General features: G+C 52.5%; 1 protein-coding gene across 1 annotated transcript in view; it reads left to right on the forward strand.

The window, feature by feature from the left end:
- The first annotated feature begins 29 nt into the window (after positions 1-29).
- SLC6A17 (solute carrier family 6 member 17) overlaps positions 30-19,074 on the forward strand; it is a 127,880-nt gene continuing 108,835 nt past the window's right edge. The window contains 2 exon segments of the mRNA XM_042953329.1: positions 30-121; positions 3,516-3,703. The gene's annotated coding sequence lies outside the window, so the exon portion shown is untranslated.

Consider the following 19,074-nt stretch of genomic DNA (forward strand, 5'->3'; position numbering starts at 1 on the left):
TAACCCCTCGGAGCCCGGGAGCCCCCTGCTTCACCCCAGCCCCCGTATTCGGAGGCAGTTCGAGCACAGGGAGGAAGCCACCTTCTCTCGACGGCAGGGTCCGCTTTGTCCGCACACCTTGGTGAGTCCCTCGCTCAGAGCAGCAACCCCGGTCCTGATACCCTGCCTGGAGTCTCTTGCCCCTAGAGGCGTGAGGCACCTGGGGGGAGAGCCTCCGCTCCCAGAGAACACTTTTAGGCCTGGGCTCCTGACAGAAACCTGGGATCAGGGCGGGGTGGGGGAGGGGCTGGGCTGGCACTTTAACCCAAGTCTTTGCTAGGAGCTGGAAAAACGTTGCCTCCAGCAAAAACACCTCTCTGGGGGATCCCTTGTTCCTCACGGGGAGGGGAGCCCTTGAGAGAGATGTGTGGAAACAGCACTACTCCGGGAAAGGGGGCTAAGAAGCTTGGGCCTGGGCACTATCATTAATTAGCTCTGGGACCTTGAACTGTCACTAGTGTCCTCATCTGACTCTGGAGGCTGGATTGAGTCAATCCTTAGAGCTTTTCTGTGTATTCCTGGTGGGTCTGAGAAGCAGAGACAGGGCCAGAAGGGACAGGGTTCAGCAGAGGTTGACTTTGGAGCAGGTGGAGGCGTACCTGGAGGGTTTGGGGTTTGAACAGGAGGCATGGAGTGGATACCTCTCAAATGATCTGGAAGTGCCTGGGGATCCACTGGGGAAAGGCTGGTGGTAGGTAGCCCAGACCTCAGGGCCCTGCTGCCCCAGGCCTGCCATTTTGCAGGGAGGTGAGGGTAGGGTGGCATGTCCTAGAAGCTGAGCCTCCCAGCCAAAAGGAAGCATAGGACTAGCGAAGTAGCTTGGAATTTCTGAGAAGAGAAACAACCCCCACCCTAAGACCTGGGAAGAAAGTCCTGAGGACCCTGGAACCCTGCTCACTTGTGTGGATTGAGGGGTTCCTAAGTCTGGGTTACACTGCTTTTTATTTTCAGTACCTCCAGGGACTAGTGAGAGGGGTGGGGAGTCAAATATCATTTGTATTTCATTTGAATTCTCAATTTTTAAAGGAATCCAAGAGGTCTGTTGTGAACACCTCCCTCTTCCGCTGGGGGCTTAAAGGGGGTTTCTTGGCTGTCCTCAGCCAGAGTTGGGCTGTAAATCAAGGCCAAACAGGAACCAGAAGCCTTGCATCTCACAAGTAGTCATTAAGCCGTTATTAAACATACCGTAACTTCTCTGAAGCCTTATTGGTTTAAACACCACATTGGAGGCATTATGGCCATTAGGGCCCCTAATCACAGACTGCAGGCTGGGGCGGTGGGATGGGAGCACCTGGGGCTGGTATTTCCAGCCAAGAGGGAGGCTCAGCTCAGAATTAAGCTTCCTCTCTGACCTCACCAGGAGGATCCATTCTCTAGGATCCAGTGGATTGCAGCTCTGGGCAATCCATTTGCATTGACCCCTTTTGCTCCTTAATAAGGTTTTCAATAGTTATGGGGCTAGGGCTGTGGATACTGTCAACTTTTTAGGAGCGTCAACTCAGGACACTGCTTCTGTTCAACAAAGTCATCAAGCAGCTTATTGTGAGCATTGACCACTTTTGCTCGTTAATAAGGTTTTCAATAGTTATGGGGCTAGGGCTGTGGATACTGTCGACTTTTTAGGAGCGTCAACTCAGGACACTGCTTCTGTTCAACAAAGTCATCAAGCAGCTTATTGTGAGCGATGCGAGTAGGACACAAGAAAAATATCACCAGCAATTTAAACAAGGCAGCTTGGCTTAAATGCCAAGTGTTTTGCCTCAGGTGGTAACCTTTCTCAACCTCAGGTGTCTTGTCATAAAAATGGGCCATGTGTGCGGGATGGACGAAGGATTCTTGAGAAGCACTTCTGTTTTGATGGACGTGATGAACTGTGTTAATTAACGAGATCATTATTACAATTACAATACCCAGAAACAGCAGCCCAGGGTTCTGAGTTCCATCACTGAATTGGCGGAAGACTCCTGGCCCCAGGCTGCATGGGCTACAGGCTGGGGCCGATCAGAGAGACCTAGGGACTCACACCCCAGCCCAAGCGTAGAAGCCCCTCCTGCCATTCCCCACTCTCTGAACAGAACCAATTTCCATGCTGCCAGTTGAACTGAGGCAGCAGAAAGCCCCAGCGGACTTTCAGATTGGATGCGTAGACAGAGTTGCCCTACTGAGAGGCTTTTTTCCTAGGGTCATGCAAGACAGGGTACAGCTTTCCTGTTCCCCTTTTAAACCACTAGTGCAAACGCTTATCTGTATGAGGTCTGGAAAGAGTTTGATGGGGCAGAGGTGCATAGAAAACACAAAAAATGGCACTCTTAGAGATACTTAGTTTTTCTGTTAGGAGGGCTGAGAGATCCTGGAGTACAACAGGGGCCCTCATTTTACAGATAAAAACAACAGCTGATTTATCTTGCAGCATGCCAGGCACTGTCTGACGTATCCTGTAGACACCTGTTTGTTTAATTCTCACAACAACTCCATGAAGTAGGCACAACTATTATCCCCATTTTACAGAGAAGAGCCTGAGGCCACAGAAGGAGCCATTTGCCCAGAGTGGACGCAGCCACTTAGTGGCAGAACCAGAACTTATGCCCAGATCCACGGTCTCCCACCTGACTCTGACCATCAGTCCTTCTTCAGCCAACATGACAAATCTGAAATGATTCAGTGCACACCCTCCTTTTCCCGGAGGAAGGTTGGGACTTTTTCCTGAAAAGGAAGTTGAGGCCAGAGTGGATCAGGGACAGAGTTGGCCCAAGGTGGAGCCACACTACTGCCTTCCTGATCACCTAGTGGCAGTTTATTGAGACATGCCTCACCCAGCTGTGGTGGCTGGGATAGTAGGTGGAGGGTGGTTTCTGCTAAGCTGATACCAAATGAAACACAGCGGCTGACACCTGAGAGGTTTTTACGACCCACTGACACAGCCAGATGTGGGGCAGAGGTTTAAGAGAATTTGCGAGTTCCCCCTTTGTGCTGCTTAATAATAACCAGTTCCGTTACAATAGTGTTTGTCCCTGCTGTATTATCCACGGACTAAGTGAGATGAGCTGATGGGATGATCCAGATCATTCTAGGTCCTATCATGAAAAAACTCAAAACAACAAAAACCGCCACCCCAAAACTACAACTTTCCACCTGCTGAGAAAAACTGCTTTTGAAATCAAAATGAGTCATTTGGGGCGCCTGGGTGGCTAGTCGGTTAAGCACCCGACTCTTGATTTTGACTCAGATCATGATCTCACGGTTCGTGAGTTCGAACCCCGCGTTGGGCTCTGTGCTGACAGCGAGGGGCCTGCCTGGGATTCTCTCTCTCTCTCTCTCTCTCTCTCTCTCTCTCTCTGTCCCCCACCCTCCAAATAAATAAATAAACATTAAAAAAGTAAAATAAAAATGATGCTTACTGGCTATGTCTATGCAGCTGTTTTACATTAGCTAATTGTTTCATTCATCACTCATTCATTCATTCATTCATTCAATAGGAGGACTCACTATGTGACGGGCATTTGTTGGCCCTGCCATACAGATGTGACTCCCGCCTTCATGAGGCACACACTTTGCTGGAATGGAAGTGTCTCCCCCACAGCTGACACAAGCATCATTTGGATGTGAATCAGAACGGGATCTGGTCTCGAGAGCAGAGTTCCTAGCTTCCAGCCTCACCTGTAAGGTCAGTTCTTGAATTAGGGAGCCAGTCCCAACTACTGCTTTCTTTGGTTTTGGACCACCCTCAGCCTGCACCACATGAAGGCGAACGCTCTTCCCTTTGTCCCCAGTGGCTATCCAAAAGGGGCCGGAACAGCGGGAAAGATGTAAACCCAGATCTGCCTCATACGAAACTTCCTTCCAGACAGGAAAAACTCCGTTGCTTTGTATTTGTTTCTTCCAAGGGAAGATAGTTGGTATTACCCTTGTCTTGTTTAGACTCTGAAATCCTAAATTGATCCCTATGAAAATTCTGGGTTTGGGAGCCTAAGTAGATTGTTTCTCATTAGTGACATTCTTCCTGGAAGGTCAGGCTAAGGAATGGTAAATAAACCCTCAGATCCGGTGCTTCCTCCTTACCCATGATTTTTAAAAGAAAGAAGGAAGGGGGTGGGAAGCTTTGGGCTGTGGATATACCCAGAATCCTGGGCTGTGATTCTGACCATCCAGGCTGTAGTCTTTGCTGTGGGGTGAAGTTTCTGGGGAGTTACGGAACTATTTTTTCTCTTCCGTTCATTTGATCTGTTTTGCTGGGAGAGTCACTTAACCTGCCGATACCTCCGTTGCTCTCCTGGAAAAGGAGAGGGATAGGATTTTGTAGGCCAGCTTCACCGGAATGAACAAAACAGTGTTTATACAGATGTTTCTTGAGCCTGACTCCACCCTGAACCTATATTTCCCTGCTTTTGCTCTCTGCCCGCCTCCCTGGGGTCAGGTCGGGATGGGGGCAGTGAACAGAGAGGCGGAGCTAGGTCTGGGATGTGTCCTGAGTGCCTGGTGTGGCCCGATGGCTGCCTAACTGCCTTTGTGTGAAGGTAAATGAGTTCTGTGGCAAGGGCCAGCTCAGACCAGGAGAAGTGATTTTGTGGGAGAGTTTTCTATGAACTCCTTCTTGGTGTAAAACAGAAGGAGGCAGGTTTGGACTTCTTGGCAGTTCGAATACTTTGATCAATTAATATCGTGCATTCATGTATTCATCCAGCATTTAAAAAATTATTTAATGTTTATTTATTTTTGAGAAGAGGGGCAGGGGCAGAGAGAGGGAGGGAGACACAGAATCCGAAGCAGGGTCCAGGCCCTGAGCTGTAAGCACAGAGCCCGACATGGGGCTCGAACTCATGAACCACGAGATCATGACCTGAGCCGAAGTCGGACGCTTAACCCACTGAGCCACCTGGGCACCCCTCATCCAGCATTTATTGAATGCCTGCCATGTGCCAGACATTGGGGCTGCACAGTGACGACTGAGTCAGGGAATAGAACCCTTACTCCCACGGCTTTTCCGGGCTGGCAGGAGAGACACAGAGCAATGGGCGCGTAGATCACAGGGGCCATGGTGGCCATGAGACAGGCACCTGTCCCGGCCTTGGGCTGGGGGCAGCTGGTCAGGGAGCACTTCCAGGTAGAAAACTGAGTGGGGCTTAGGAGGGGAAGAGGTATGGAGGGGGCAGGGAGAGAAGGCATCCAGAGAAAACAGCTCAGAGGAGGGGAAAGAGGAAGCCAAGTTTGGGGAACTTGGATTTGTTGAATTGCTGGGGGCAGGGCAGGAAGAGTCCCTGCTGAAGTGGGAGGAAGAGAGACAAAGGCAGAGGCGTCCACCTGAATCGAGAGACTCCAGGGGGAGGGCAGGACGGTTCCACGGGCATCCATTCATGCCAAGCCCAGCTTCAAGCACCAGATTTGCAAGTGAGAGATGAGGAGGAGCAAGCCCCGTGGCCCAGCGGTCCCCTGACTTTCAGGGGGCATAAGGACCCACACCTAGCAGGCAGGTAGTAAATAATATGAAGAGAAAAAGTGGAGAAGAAGAAGAACCAAGTGCATCTGTTTGCTGGGCGCCCTGAGGTGGAGGGTTGGAGGAGGGGCAGCGGGGCTGCATGATGCAGGCCAAGTGTGGCAATCTGGGAGGCCTTTTGTAGCAGAGTTTTGGCTCTTACCGGGAATGCTGGCTGGGGCACCTCTTGAACTCATTCCAGCAGGAAATCCATTGGTTCCAGAGTGTAGATTCCAGATTTGTTGTTTTATAGGGCTAACAAGTATGTAATTATCACATTTGGGGCCCTTCAAAGGAAATGCAAACACACACCACTGAACACCCTCAGCCCTGTGAGCGGGGTGCACCCCAGAGTTCCAGAAGGCGCTCACCACCTTGCCACAGATATACATCCACCCCAGTCTGCTGCCTGCTCCTGCACTGGAGGAAGGCAGAGAGTGACGTTTACGAGAGACTGGGAGAAAAGTAAGTGGACAAGGGTAAAAGGGCCTCTGCCTGGCCTCCTCTGGGGTCACCAGGGCAGGAGAGGTAGTGGGCCAGGTAATAGTAATAATAATGATAATGATAATAATAATAATAATAATAATATACCCCAGTTACAGAACACCTACAATGTGCCAAGCAAACTACATCTCATTTTGTCTTTACCTTGTTACAAAGTTGGCATTAATATCCCCATAGTCAGTCATCCAGTACTGAGTAACCCATCACCCCAACACTTGGTAGGCTTAAAGCAACAATGGTCAGTGACTGTGGGCCAGGGATTCAGGAGCAGCTTGGCTGAGTGGTGTGCCTTGAGGGGCTGCAGTTCTCTGAAGGCTTGATGCGGGCTGGAGCATTGATTTCCAAGGCGGTTCGCTCACATAGTTGATGTTGGCTGTTGATGGGAGGCCTCAGTTCCTCCCCGTGTGGACCTTTCCATCTGGCTGCTTGGGTGTCCTCACGGCGGTGCGGCTGGCTTCCCCCGCAGCGAATGATCCAAGAGACCACGGCGGAAGGTGCAGTGCCGTTTATGACCTGGCCTCTGAACTTACACACCATTACCGTGGTCATATTGTGCCGGCCACACAGTTCTTCTCAGTTCTGATTTAGTGTGGGAGGGGATCTCACAAGCATGGGGCCGTTGTGGAGACCGGCTACGTAGACTGGGCTCAGAAATCTGCCCATATCCCACTGCTGCAAAGTACTGCAGCTATTCACACTCAAGGCGCCTGACTCCAGAGGCTCTAATGCCAAATGTTGGCTCAGAAAGACTGGCTGTACTGATGAGTTCAGAAGAGTCCCTGAAGGGGCAGGATGAGGAGGCTGGCAGGTGAGTGGCAAAGCCCGGTGGCCGGTGAGAGCCACGCTCACTGCCTGTCTTGAGGAAGACCGGGGAGGTACGGAAATGGGGACAGGTGTGCCCTGTTTTTTTCTGTACCCTGAGTGTTCAGCGGTCACAGCACATGAACTCCTAGGGGCTCCCTTAGTACAGCGAGCTGATCTCGGGGCTCCACGGGGGCTCTTCACCCATGTGGGTGGAGGAAGGAAGCCGACTCACCTTTTCCCTGAGCAGGATACTACAGTCCGCTATATGCATTGCTGTCAGCTTAGCAAAGGGAACCCTGGCCTTAGGCCTTGAACTGAGTGACGGGGGATCGGGAGGGGGGCTGTGTTGAGAGCCCACTCTGAGTTCAGCCTGAACTAGGCACGCCACTTTTTAAAACGGCATACAACCCACCCAGGAGGTAGATGTTATTATTTCTGCTTCACAGATGATAACACAGAACTCCGAGAAGTAAGTCGTTCAGGGTGTCATATACTTCCTAAACGTGGAACCAGGATGGACCTCCAGGTGGGCAGCCTGATCAGCTTGCACCGTGCCACCTTGAGTCTTTTCAGACAGACCTGGGGGATGTGAGCTGTGCTTTCGTCCCAGCCATTCAGTGAATCTGAGCCTTGGGTGGGGCAGAGATGGTGCTGGGCAGAAATTGGGGTGGGGGTGCATTTTTAGCACCCCCATTCCAAATTCTGGGTGGATCCTTCTTACTAGACTTTGTTTCCTCCTGGGGAGACAAGATGTGGACACGTGAACAATTGCCCAGTGAAATGAGAATGTTTGCTAAGTGTGAGACAGGCCGCCGTTGCTGAGGAACAAACACAGGCAGGAAGGCATGGTGTATGCCAAGTCCCCTCCAGGTGGAGAAGACAACCGCCGGGTGGTCATGAGAATATCAGCACCCATCGCTGGACTCCCAGATGCACAGCCCTGGGGACCAAAGCAGAGGGCCGTTGCCCCTTGCAGAGAGTCCTTGTAGATGTCTGAGCTGTGGTCTGAGAAGATGTGAAGGGTCAGCAAAACATGGACAGATGGAGAGGAGGGTAGTTGCTGAGCCTACCTAGGTCAAGTGGTCAAGTGACCAAGGCTGAGCCTAGGCATATATATATATATATATATATATATATATATATATATGGTTTTTTAATGTTTATTTATTTTTGGGAGAGAGAGAGAGCATGCAAGTGAGGGAGGGGCAGAGAGAGAGAGAGGGACAGAGGATATGAAGTGGGCTCCATGCTGACAGCAGCAAGCCTGATGTGGGGCTTGAACTCTCGAAGATCGAAATCGCAAACTGTAGCAGACTGAGTCAAAGTAGGATGCTTAACCTATGAGCTACCCAGGTGCCCCACCCCCCGCCGCCATTTTCTCCATTTTATTTTTTTTTTATTTTTATTTTTATTTATTTATTTTTTTAAATTTTTTTTTAACATTTATTTATTTTTGAGACAGGGAGAGACAGCATGAACGGGGGAGGGTCAGAGAGAGAGGGAGACACAGAATCTGAAACAGGCTCCAGGCTCCGAGCTGTCAGCACAGAGCCTGACGCGGGGCTCAAACTCACGGACCGTGAGATCATGACCTGAGCCGAAGTCAGATGCCCAACCGACTGAGCCACCCAGGCGCCCCCATTATCTCCATTTTAAAGATGAGGAAACTAGAGCACAGAGAGAGTCACTTGCCCCAGGTAGCCAGGGGATATGGAAGAAGGGGACACAGTCAGTGTGTAAGAGAGTGGTCCTGGATGACGTGACTAAAGCCTGAACCTAGGGTGTGGCTGAGGGAATGATGAGGGATGGTTGGAAGGAAGAGATATTTAGTCAGAAGAAGTGACAGACAGATTGCCATGGTGGGGGGGGTGGCGGGTTGTGGTGTATGGATGACCAGCAGCCCAGAGAATGGGCGCTGCAGAGACAGGGCACAGGGATATGCCTTCAGGGGACATTTTGAACCTCTGAGGCAGATGTCCATCCAGAAAGGGGTCCTTCACTCAGTATACATTGCCAGCTGCGAAGTCAGGGCTACTCTCTGGACTTTGGGGCAGAGGGAGGAAGGCTCCAAGTGGACTTGCCAGGCTCTGAAATCCTGTGATCACTGCCATTCTGGTGCCAGCACTGGGCATACCAGGTTCTGAGTGAGAGCAGGGCTGAGAGCTGGCTCTCTTGCCCCTCAGGGAGTATGGGGCCTGGCTGGGAAGCCTCTGGAGGGAGTGGAGGTGGAGAGGTAGAGAGCCCACCCCTGGGGATTCCTGGGAAACAAGCAGGATGCTTTGGGTGCTGGATGAGGAACGCTGGAGAAGACCAGGCCTGCAGCTGTTCTGAACCGACCTGTGTAGACTGTCCAACACTTGGTCCCTTTAAATGGGTGGGCAGAGCCTGAGCCCTGAGCTGCAGGGAAGATGGCTCTCTCCACAGAGGTCCCAAACCTTGGGATTGAGAGGACAGTGATGGTCGCAGAAGCAGCTCTTGCCTTTGGGGGTGGGGGTGCTGCGCCAGGCCAGGGCTCTGTGGTGGGGGTATCAGGGGCTGCCGGTCTGCTGTGGGAGTCTCGGGCTCTGTCAGCGGGGTGTGAACATGGCGTGTGCATGTGTGGAGTATGTGTAGCTGGGTCTCCCAATTTGGGAGAAGCCTCAAAGCCTGCATCTGCTTTGCAGGGGGGCGGGGTGGGGGGCCTTGCAGCCGAAGCAGGCAAGCCCTGGATTTGGTGGGGTGCATACAGGGGAGGGTATCCATAACCACACACAGACCCCGGGACGTCTGGGGAAAAGCAGCTCTGTAGGCACATTCACACCAGATCCATTGGGCAAAGAGACCGGATATTTTGCTGTTTGATAAACTTCATAAAACAGTGGAGCTGAGTGATTTTGCTGCTGCCTGAATGGAAGTATTCTAAGAACCCATGCCAAGAAGATAAATAAGGCTGTGGCTCCAGGAGAGGAGCTGAAACAAATGTGCAGCGAGAGGTACATCAAAGTAAAACTAGTTCTCCTGACGACCGGGGGTTCTGCGTGTGGCCAAGTGTGTGCGTGTGCGTGTGTGTGTGTTGGGGCAAATGTTTGGCAGACACTAGGCTACATCGAGGGGCCTGGAGATGTACCCTGGGCTCCTGCCAATCCCTCTGAAGGCAGCCCTCTACACAACAGGCCTGCTCGGGATTTAGTTAGGATTAGGCCCAGCCTTGCTTGGTACAAAGGGAAACCAGCGTTAGCCACTGTTGGAGATTCAGGCCCCCGCAGTCAGCCAGCTGGGGTTAATTCAGACTGGAATACGTTTTTACTGAGGGGTCAGGAATCCCTCGGGGGGCAGGATGGTTGGCCCATGTTGGCCAGTTGAAAGATTTATTCTGTACTGATGACAGGGGCTACAAGCTTGAGTATAGAAACATCAAGCCTCTCATATTTGGTTCCAAACACTTCAGGGGGTGAGGGGGAAATACAGGGGCATGGAGATGGAACAGAATGCTAGACCTGGAAGGGCATCACCTAAACATCATCTAGTCCAAAGGTTCTCAAAGGATGGGCCTCAGGGCAGCAACAGCGGCAGCATCAAGGAACTTGTTAGAAAGGCAGATCACTGGTCCCACCCCAGACCTACCAAGCCAGAAAGTCTTGGGGGTGAGGCCCAGAAAACTTTAATACTTTTTTCTGGGTGATACCGATGCCGTCTAAAGATTGAGCACCGCTGATCTAGGCTGTCATCTTCATTTTAAAATAAGGGAAGGGAGGCCTAGAGAGGAAACTTTTGCCGAGAGCATATAGCTAATTAGGACACAGCCACTTCCCTCCTCACCCATATGTTCTCAGCTATTTATTTTGCAAATAACATGGGGGGGTGCGGTTAATACATTTTTTCTTAGAGGCAGTTGTTATGTGTTTATATATTTTCCATTTGTAATAAGCTACTTAGGTCAGCAGTGTTGCTGTTCCAACCATGGAGTTATTTGCCATAAAGTTCAGGCTCTGGAAAGTAGACTCTCCAGTTGGGCCCCAAGCCCAGGAAGCCGGGCTGGGTTCCCTCAGCTGCCCCCCAAGTCACCAGCACCTTCTTTCCCTGTCTGTCCCCTGATGTGCTCTCTGTAACTGCACCACCAGCCCCATCAGGCTCGCCCCGTGCAGATGTTTTGGTCAATAATCCCTCCCTCAATCTGCCTGGCCTAGTGAGGGTGGACGTAGTGGGATTAGTTTCGCCTACTGGCCTTCACTGCCTTCCATAGAAGACCTGCCTCTCCTTCCGGCTCTCGCAGTGGGCCCAGCATGTTTCCAATATTGCCTCAGTGTTTTCCCCAACGGAGTAACGCTTTAATGGGGCAGATTTGTTCTCTGTACGGGAAACATGTGGGCTCCTGTCAGACGCCGTGAGAGTGAGCTGCCCTCTGCCACAGTCATCTGGTCACCTCTTGGGGCTCTCATCCCTGAGCTCAGGAGAAGGGCAGTTTTCTGGATCTGGAGGTGTGAGGAGGAGTGAGGGGCTCTCCAAGACTTCTGGGTGAGTTACTCTTGTACAAGAGCAGAACCGTGACAGATAGTATGTTTACATTCAGCCCAAATTCCCGGGGAGTTCATGCAAAAAAATTCTGTTGTGGTCTGAATTCAAACAGTGAAGGAACTGCTGTGTTCAATGTAAACTGCATTTTAGTGAAGAATTTTAGATGGAAGTAGAATGGGGCAGTGGGGGAGAAACCCGCTCCCTTCCTCCTTCAAACGCCTAGCTGGAGATGGTTGGCAAGAGAGTGGGGAGCGTTCTATGGCCCCAAACCTTACTAAACTAAGGCCCTGACCTCCCGGGGACTTGGTTTTCTTTGCCCGAGTCCGGGATTCTTTCCCGAGCCCTGAAATTTCTGAAGCTGGCATTACTCACCTTCAGAGAGCTGTGACACCCTGGGATGGTTTGCCTGAATTCACCAACATTGTCCTCTGCTTTCTCCTGCCCAACGAGAGGTCCATAACCTGCAGTTAAATAATTAAAGTTAATTGAAGCTTATTTCGTCTTGAGCATTTCACAAAGCCCCAGAGATAATTGGAGTTTCCCTGGAGTGTTGCAAAACTGGATTTGGAAATGTCAGATCAAGAGAACGTTGGGCAATGGATGATGGAGACAAAGGAGAAAAAGAGAGAGAAGAAGTGAGGGAGAGGAGGGAAACACAGCTTTCTGTTTCCACTGGGTCTCCTGACTGGGCTGGAGGGCTCTGAGTGGGTTTCCTAGTGATCTGGTCCCCAAAGCGGTTGATTCCATTCTGAACTACGGAGAACAGAGCCAGAGCCCAAGGAGAGACCAAAAAAGACAAAGAGAGAGGCTCTCAGCTCCCCCGCCAAGATAGTCTCATCCCAGGGAAGAGACACCCTGTTGCTCCTGAACCCCCTTTCCCCCTGCTCCACAAAACCCCTAAGGGATTTTAGGGAAACCCCTCTTTCTAAATGTGAAGTCTGCTGATTTGAGTTGGGCCCCTGGAAACTTGCCTCCTGCCCCAGAAGATTTATTTTATTAAGTGGTCCACACCTGAAAGTAATTCAGCCTCTCGGCATGGGTATGGGGGCTGCGCAGGGAGGACCGAGGCCGGCGGTGGCGGCGCCCAGTTCCTGTGCAGCTCCGCGCCTTGCGCCTGCCTCCCGGAGCCCTGGTCTCTCCGCCGCTCCTGCACCGCGCACCCGCCTCCCGCGCCGGCCTTGCGGAGAGCCGCCTGGCGCGCGAGGGGGGAAAGGGGGTAGCCAGGCGAGCGGGTGGGGAAGGGGGATACGCCAGGCGAGTTGCGTGTGCATGTGGGTGGGTGCTGCGACCAGAGTCGCCCCCGCACCCTCGAGCTTCCAGATCTGCCGATCCCGGTGCCCGCGAGTCCTGCTCGCTCGAGGGAGGAGATTGTTTGCCGCTAGGGCCCAGGAGTCCCCTCCCAAAAAGGGAATAAGAGATTGAAATAGATAAAAGCATTCAAAGTTTAATGTCAACATCGAATCTCTATAAAACCAGATCAAAGGGAACAGGCGCTTGGTTTCTTCCCGGATGGCCGGGGGCCTTGGGGCTCGGAGAGTCCCGAAGGTGGAGCCCGAGGCCGCCCGGCGCAGTCTTCTCTCCAGTCGGGGCCTCGGACTCCAGCACCGGGGTCCGCGCGGGGCCGGGGCGCGCACGCGGGCGAACGGACGCGGTGCCCGTGAACTTGAGGCCTGGTGCTTTGACAGCAGCCCACAGCTTGTCCGCGGTGCGGCCAGGCTAGCCCGGAGCCCAACGGGAGGCGACCGGCCCAGGAAACGCGCTAGCCGAGAGCGTGGCTCCTGGGGTCTGCGACTGACAGATGGCCCGACGGGCTGCGGGACAGGCGGCGGGTGTCGCCTGCTCCGACCCCGCTGCTGCAGCTCCCGGGCCGCCCGCGGTGAGCGGCGGGGCAGAGAATCGTCAAGTTCCGTCGGTTGTCCGTGCCCTGCCGTGCGGGCTCCCGTGCCTTCCCGGGGCTCCCGCGGCGTCAGGCCGGGCTTCTGCTTTCGTTTTCTCCTGCCCTTTCTCAGTTCCATCTTTCGATAAACATACGTGTGCGTTTCCCTTTCCGTTCCCGAAGTGATTCTTCTAAGGTGGGTGACTCAAAATGGAGCTTTCTTCTCGTGGTCACTGGGAAATTTTGCAGGAGTGAAACTCGCCAGCGTTTCCAGTGAGACGCGCCGCGACTTGGGCTCGTGTCTAATCGCAAACCTTCAATCTAACAGAGCCTTTAAGGTCACGGCCACGAGAAATGTGAATGAAGAGAAACTGTCACATCCTGATGATAAATATAGAGAACTTTATTAGTAGCAAAATTACAGTCTCTTTCTTTCACCTCACATAAAAAAAATTGTAAATTAAGAAAGTTCTCAGCGTGTATCAGTTTTATGTGCTGTAGCATTCCACCCCTCCAGACATAAATTTCCATGTCTGCAGAGCCAGCTCGTAGGTAAAACCACATGTCTATTTGGTGTGCCTGTGTGTGCTGGCAGTTATATTGCAGGGATGGACAGTTCATGGTGATGGACTTTGGGAGAAGGGTCCCGGGATGGGCATGCATGGAGGGCCATTTGTGTTTGCAGAGCTGGGGGGAAATACCCAGGACTCACATTGTTAAACAAACTAGTTAAAGAGGATTTCATCTTACATATAGTCTGAAATTGCAGGAAATTCATAAGCAGAAAAAAAGGGGCAGAAAAAGTAAAAAGAAGCCAAGGAAGCAAGGTTGTGGCTGTGGAAGGAAGGAAGGAAGGAAGGAAGGAGGGAAGGAAGGAAGGAAGGAAGGAAGGAAGGAAGGGGAGAGAGGGAGAGAGAGAGACAGAAAGAAAAAAAAAAGAAAGAGAAAGAAAGAAGAAAGAAAGGAAAGAAAGAGAAAGAAAAGAAAGAAAAAGAAAAAGAAAAAAGGAAAGAAAGAGAAGAGACAGATCTGGTGCTGAAAGACACGAAAGGGATGGAAATTCACAAAAAACAAGTGGAAGTGTCACAAAAAGATGGATGGTGAGAGGAAAATGTGGAGAGAAGAGAGAACACTATCAGAAAAAGAAATGTGGAAAGAGATATAGAGAAGAGAGACAGATGGAAGGAGAAAGACGCACAAAAAGATGTGAAGAAGAAAGGTATCAAGAGGGATGGAGACAAAGAGCCAGAGCCCAGACTGGGGGTGGGGTGGGTGGGCAGGAGAAGATAGAAACCCTGCAAGCTGGGAGCCTCCCCAGGGCCTCGCTTCTCAGATTTCCCCAACGCAAGGGAAATCCAGGGAAGCCTTTGTGGGCGCCGTTTGTTTGCTCCAGACCCGGATCTGATGATGCTGTTGATTTGGTTTTTAAACAGTGGGTTTGCAGCCTTCTGGGCTGGGGCAGGGGTCTGCTAGCCATCCTCAACCCTGCAGATTGGATTGAATTTCGGCCACTTTGATGGTCCTGTGATTGTCTCCCAGTTTTCCAATTTCCAGTCCCCTCCACCGGCTGGGGGTTGAAGAGGGACTTTAAAGACGCCTTTGATAACGTCTCACGGTTACATATTTCCATAACAATTTTCTTTACCAGACGGTTATGTCTGATGCAGCCCCAGATGTTCTGCGGGAGAAAAAGGGAACCAGTCCCCTGTGTCCCAGCCTACGAGGCCCCAGAGACAGGCGTGGGGAGGCAAACTCTGGTGTGGGAGCCAGGGACCTTCCCTCCTCTTCTCTACCCCCAGCTCTTCCTTGGCCACACTCTCTGAATCCTTCTCGGGGCCAAGGACGCATCTGCTGTGCGCGTCTCTGGCACTAGTGAGGCCCTAAATGCCTCTTTTCCACCCAAACTTCCCTATACTAGATCCCCTTCTACTCGCACTGCTTAGTGACAGTTTGTGGAGTGGATAAAGCACTCCATGCTAATATCTTAGTAGGTCAAATTGATTCCAGGTGCCCCTCCTGGAGAATTTTAACAGGGCTTTCTGGAGACCTGGTACCCTTAGGAGCATGAGGAGACGTTCCTTCTTCCGCAGATTTATTAAATATTACTGTGTGAAGGCGCTGAGATGGGTGCGGAAGGCAATCAAACGTGTCCGGCCCTTAAGAGGTGCAGCATCTGCAGGGCGCCTGGGTGGCTCAGTCGGTTGGGTGTCCGATTTCGGCTCAGGTCATGATCTCGCGGTTCGTGGTTTGGAGCCCTGCATCGGGCTCTGTGCTGACAGCTTGGAGCCTGGAGCCTGATTCACATTCTGTGTCTCCTTCTCTCTCTGCCCCTCCCCCCCACTAGCACTCTGAGGTGCCGCAAAAGAGGTGCCGCATCTGCATTGCTGGGGAAATGAGACTGGCGTGCACGTAACTCGTAACTCGAGCTGAAGGCTGAGTGCATGTAAAGAATGCAGGAGAGAGGTGTAACGAAGTGGCTTCAGCATTCAGCATTCTGGGAAGGCTTCATGGAGGAGGTAGCATCTGTTCTAGGTTCTGGAGGACATGCAGGGCTAGACTGTGTGGTAATGGGGAACGGTAGGCACTGTGATAGGTGAATGGGGGAGACTTTGGGGTACAGAGGCATTTTTTGGTGCTGCCTCCCCAGACCAGACTTGGATAGTCTTTGGAACAAATGTATCTCATTCAATTCATTTCACCCACTTGGTGTTGAAACGGGGCACCAAATTGGACACCTGCTGTACAGTGGGGCACAGTGATGGAGGAGACAGGTTCCTGCCCTCCTGGACGTTGTTGGTATAGATCACGTTCTACAGAATTCCAAGGGGCTACTTGGGGCTGCTGGGCAGAGAAAGGGGGAAGCCAAGGTGTTAGTGGCCAGCCCCCACCCCCGCTGCAACCAGAGCAGTTCCACTTTTTACGTACTGGGGTTCTATGTGAAATTTCCTTTGGGATAAAAGGCGGGGGGAGCTCTGCTGCTTTAAAAGAAAGAAAACGCCTGGTTCATAGGTTCTTGGGCGTTATGAAAAAATATCTAATTGAATAATGAAAGCATAAGAGTGCATCAGGAACCAAAGATGGTGATTAAGCCATAATCCAATCCTGGACACCTGAGTTTCAGTGACAATAATTGCAAAGTCCCTTCTGTACAGTCCCTGTCTGTGGCCTGTGGATAGAGCACACATCAGGTCCCAGGCTGCTGTTTTCTCCAGCCTTGTCTTCCCACATCCTGTTCTTTTCTCCCACTCCCCAGCTGGTTGGTAGTGACTGAGTTCCAGCTGTTCCAAGAACACCCAGGGGCCCTATCCTAATGATACCCCAAGATCATCTCAGGGGGCTGAGCTCAGCGGCAGTCAGAACCCCCACTTCTGGGAGCTTGTTGGAGCCCGTGAGTTGCAATACAACAAACTGCCACCAGGGGGCAGAACAGAAACGTGGGGTCCTGTTCTCCGGGGCCAGGCTTGTTTTTGGCACAGTGCAGAGAAAGTGTGGAGAGCCTGCTCTAAACACTGCCCTGTCGGGAAGACTAAGATGAATGCATACAGCCCCTGCCTGCAAGAGGCTTACAGTCCCATGGTGACCTCAGTGATTCAATTCCCTACTCCTTAGGTGGGCAGCTGAGTCTGTTGGAGTTGTAGCTGGAACTCCTAACCTCTTCCAGCACCACCACCCACGCCCCCGCCCCCAGCAGTCCTGGATGTCCTAGCCCCAGCTGCCTAGCCTCCCCTCCGGGTTCCTGCTGGCTTCTCCAGCCGCAAGGCCCAAGGCCCAAAAAGGGTAGGTTCTTGGGCTCTGCCTCCCCATGATGCCCCTGGACACACACGGGGCATGTTGACTCTTGTGGGCTCCCTGTAGGTGGGACCCCTAAGGGAACAGGATGGCAGAGCCCAAGAGGAACACCTCTCAGCTAAGGGCAAAGCCAGCTTTGGTCCTCCCGCCTTTCATCTCGGGGCCCACCCTCCCCCAACCTGGGCTGGGTCTGCCCTCAGGCTCGCTGTGTTTCCCCCTCTCACTCCCCAGCTGAGAGGGCATGGGTGCCCCACCGTGCTGGGTTGGGGAGAATGTCCTCATAGACTAAGTGCGCCCCGTGTGCACATGTGTGTGTGCTTGTGGGGTGGGCTGGTGGTGGGCTGCGGGCATTCACAGGTCGCTGAGGTGTTCCCACTTCCAGCCGTCCTCAGTACTTTAGCCGCTCCATCCAAAGACATGTATTAAGCACCTGTCCCGCACAGGGGCCTGTGCCGGGCACAGTGGGAGGTAGAGCCATGAACTAGATGTAGTCCCCACCCTGGGGGGTGGGTAGATAGAAAAGAGCTTCCCAGAAGCATGCCCTGGAGCCATGATGCGGTGGGCTGACTGGGCAGTGGTGGCGGTGGGTGTGAGCCATCCGCCTGGGCTTTGAGAGAGGCATAAGGGACAAGTTCTGGACAGCAGGGGGCAAGTCTGTCCTTTCACTGATGGCCCCCCAGTGCTTGGCAGCAGGCCTGGCATAGAGGAGGCATCCCTTAGTATTGGATGAGTAAAGGTGGTTGGGACAGGGGGGAGGCGAGCCTGGGACAGTGTGGGGGATTCTGACAGTCCCCCAGCCAGGGCCGCTCCTGGGGTGACCATCCATCTGGTCTTAAACCTGGAAGCCCTGTATTACAGGAAGCCCTTCAGCCCCAGGCAAAACGGGATGCTCCTAGCTGCTCCTCCCCTTGGCAAAGAGTTTGCAGTCAGTCCTTCCCTGGTCCTGCCTTTCTCTTTCTCCCCCACCCATCGGGTCTCTCTCAGGTCTCCTGGGCCTGGCCCTGCCCCCGCCATGGCCCCCAGCCTGACCTCCAGGGCCGCCCACTTCCCTTCACTCGGCTGTTCCTGATAAGGAGACTGGAAACAGGTTTGCCCTTTCACCTCTGCATAGCTTTCCCTGAGTCTTTGGGTCCCCACATCCTGGGTCACACCCGAGGGTCCCTGTGCCACCCCCAGGCTGTAGGCCACCAGCCTGAGGCTCCACGTGGGAGCAGACTGTTGGGACGAGGGTGCTGCTCAGGCCACGGTCCCCAGGAGGTGGGCCTCTCCCTGGCAGAGGACGGTCAAGGCGCCTGCTCTCTGAATGCAAGTGCTGTTGGACAGGATGGCTGAACTGACCCATTACTCCCCTGCATTTTGACTGACATTCTTGATGGAATTGGCCGGATGTTTCTCCTTCACAAGAGACACAGCCTCAGGCCAGACAGCTGTGCCTCCCTCAGCCCAGCCGCAGCTGGAGGTACTGAGAACCCAGGACCCACGCTTCCTACTTACGGGATAATATCACTGGACCAAAAAGGCTCCAGGAAAGGGGCGTGGCGGCTTCTACAGGGTCCCAAGAGGTCAGCAGGACTGGCTTCTGAGCATCTTCTATCCACGTTCTGAGCTTGTTCTCTGCCTGGGTCTGTGGACCCCACACGTTTGCTATCATCTGACACGGCACAGAGAGCCCTTAGGTCTGCTCGGGGCCAGGCTCTGGAAGGCCCTGAATCGTGCCCAGACCCACTTCTTAATTTCAAGAGTGCACTGTTTACAGAAGTGATTGTCCAGAACTTCTGTCTCCATGGGTTAGAAGTATGACCAGATGCAGCCATTACTTAAAGGGCATGTCATAATCTTTGCTGATTCAAAGGCCATTTCATGAATTTGCAGCACTTGGGGGGGGGCTCTCATTGATAACAACATCATTTTATGGCCTTGAGATGGTGAAAATTGTATGTTTAGAGAACTTTCCCCTTTGGTGAAATCCATTCGTGGCAGAATACCAAAAGCCACACGGAAGAGGGACTCTTATCCACTTCTGGCCTGCAGGGACTATGGAGGGAAAGGAAAATGTTCCCACCCTTGATCTTGGGGTGACTTGGGTGATTATAACCTT

The sequence above is a fragment of the Panthera leo genome, chromosome C1, assembly GCF_018350215.1.
Source record: "Panthera leo isolate Ple1 chromosome C1, P.leo_Ple1_pat1.1, whole genome shotgun sequence".
In the NCBI taxonomy this organism is placed as follows: domain Eukaryota; kingdom Metazoa; phylum Chordata; class Mammalia; order Carnivora; family Felidae; genus Panthera; species Panthera leo.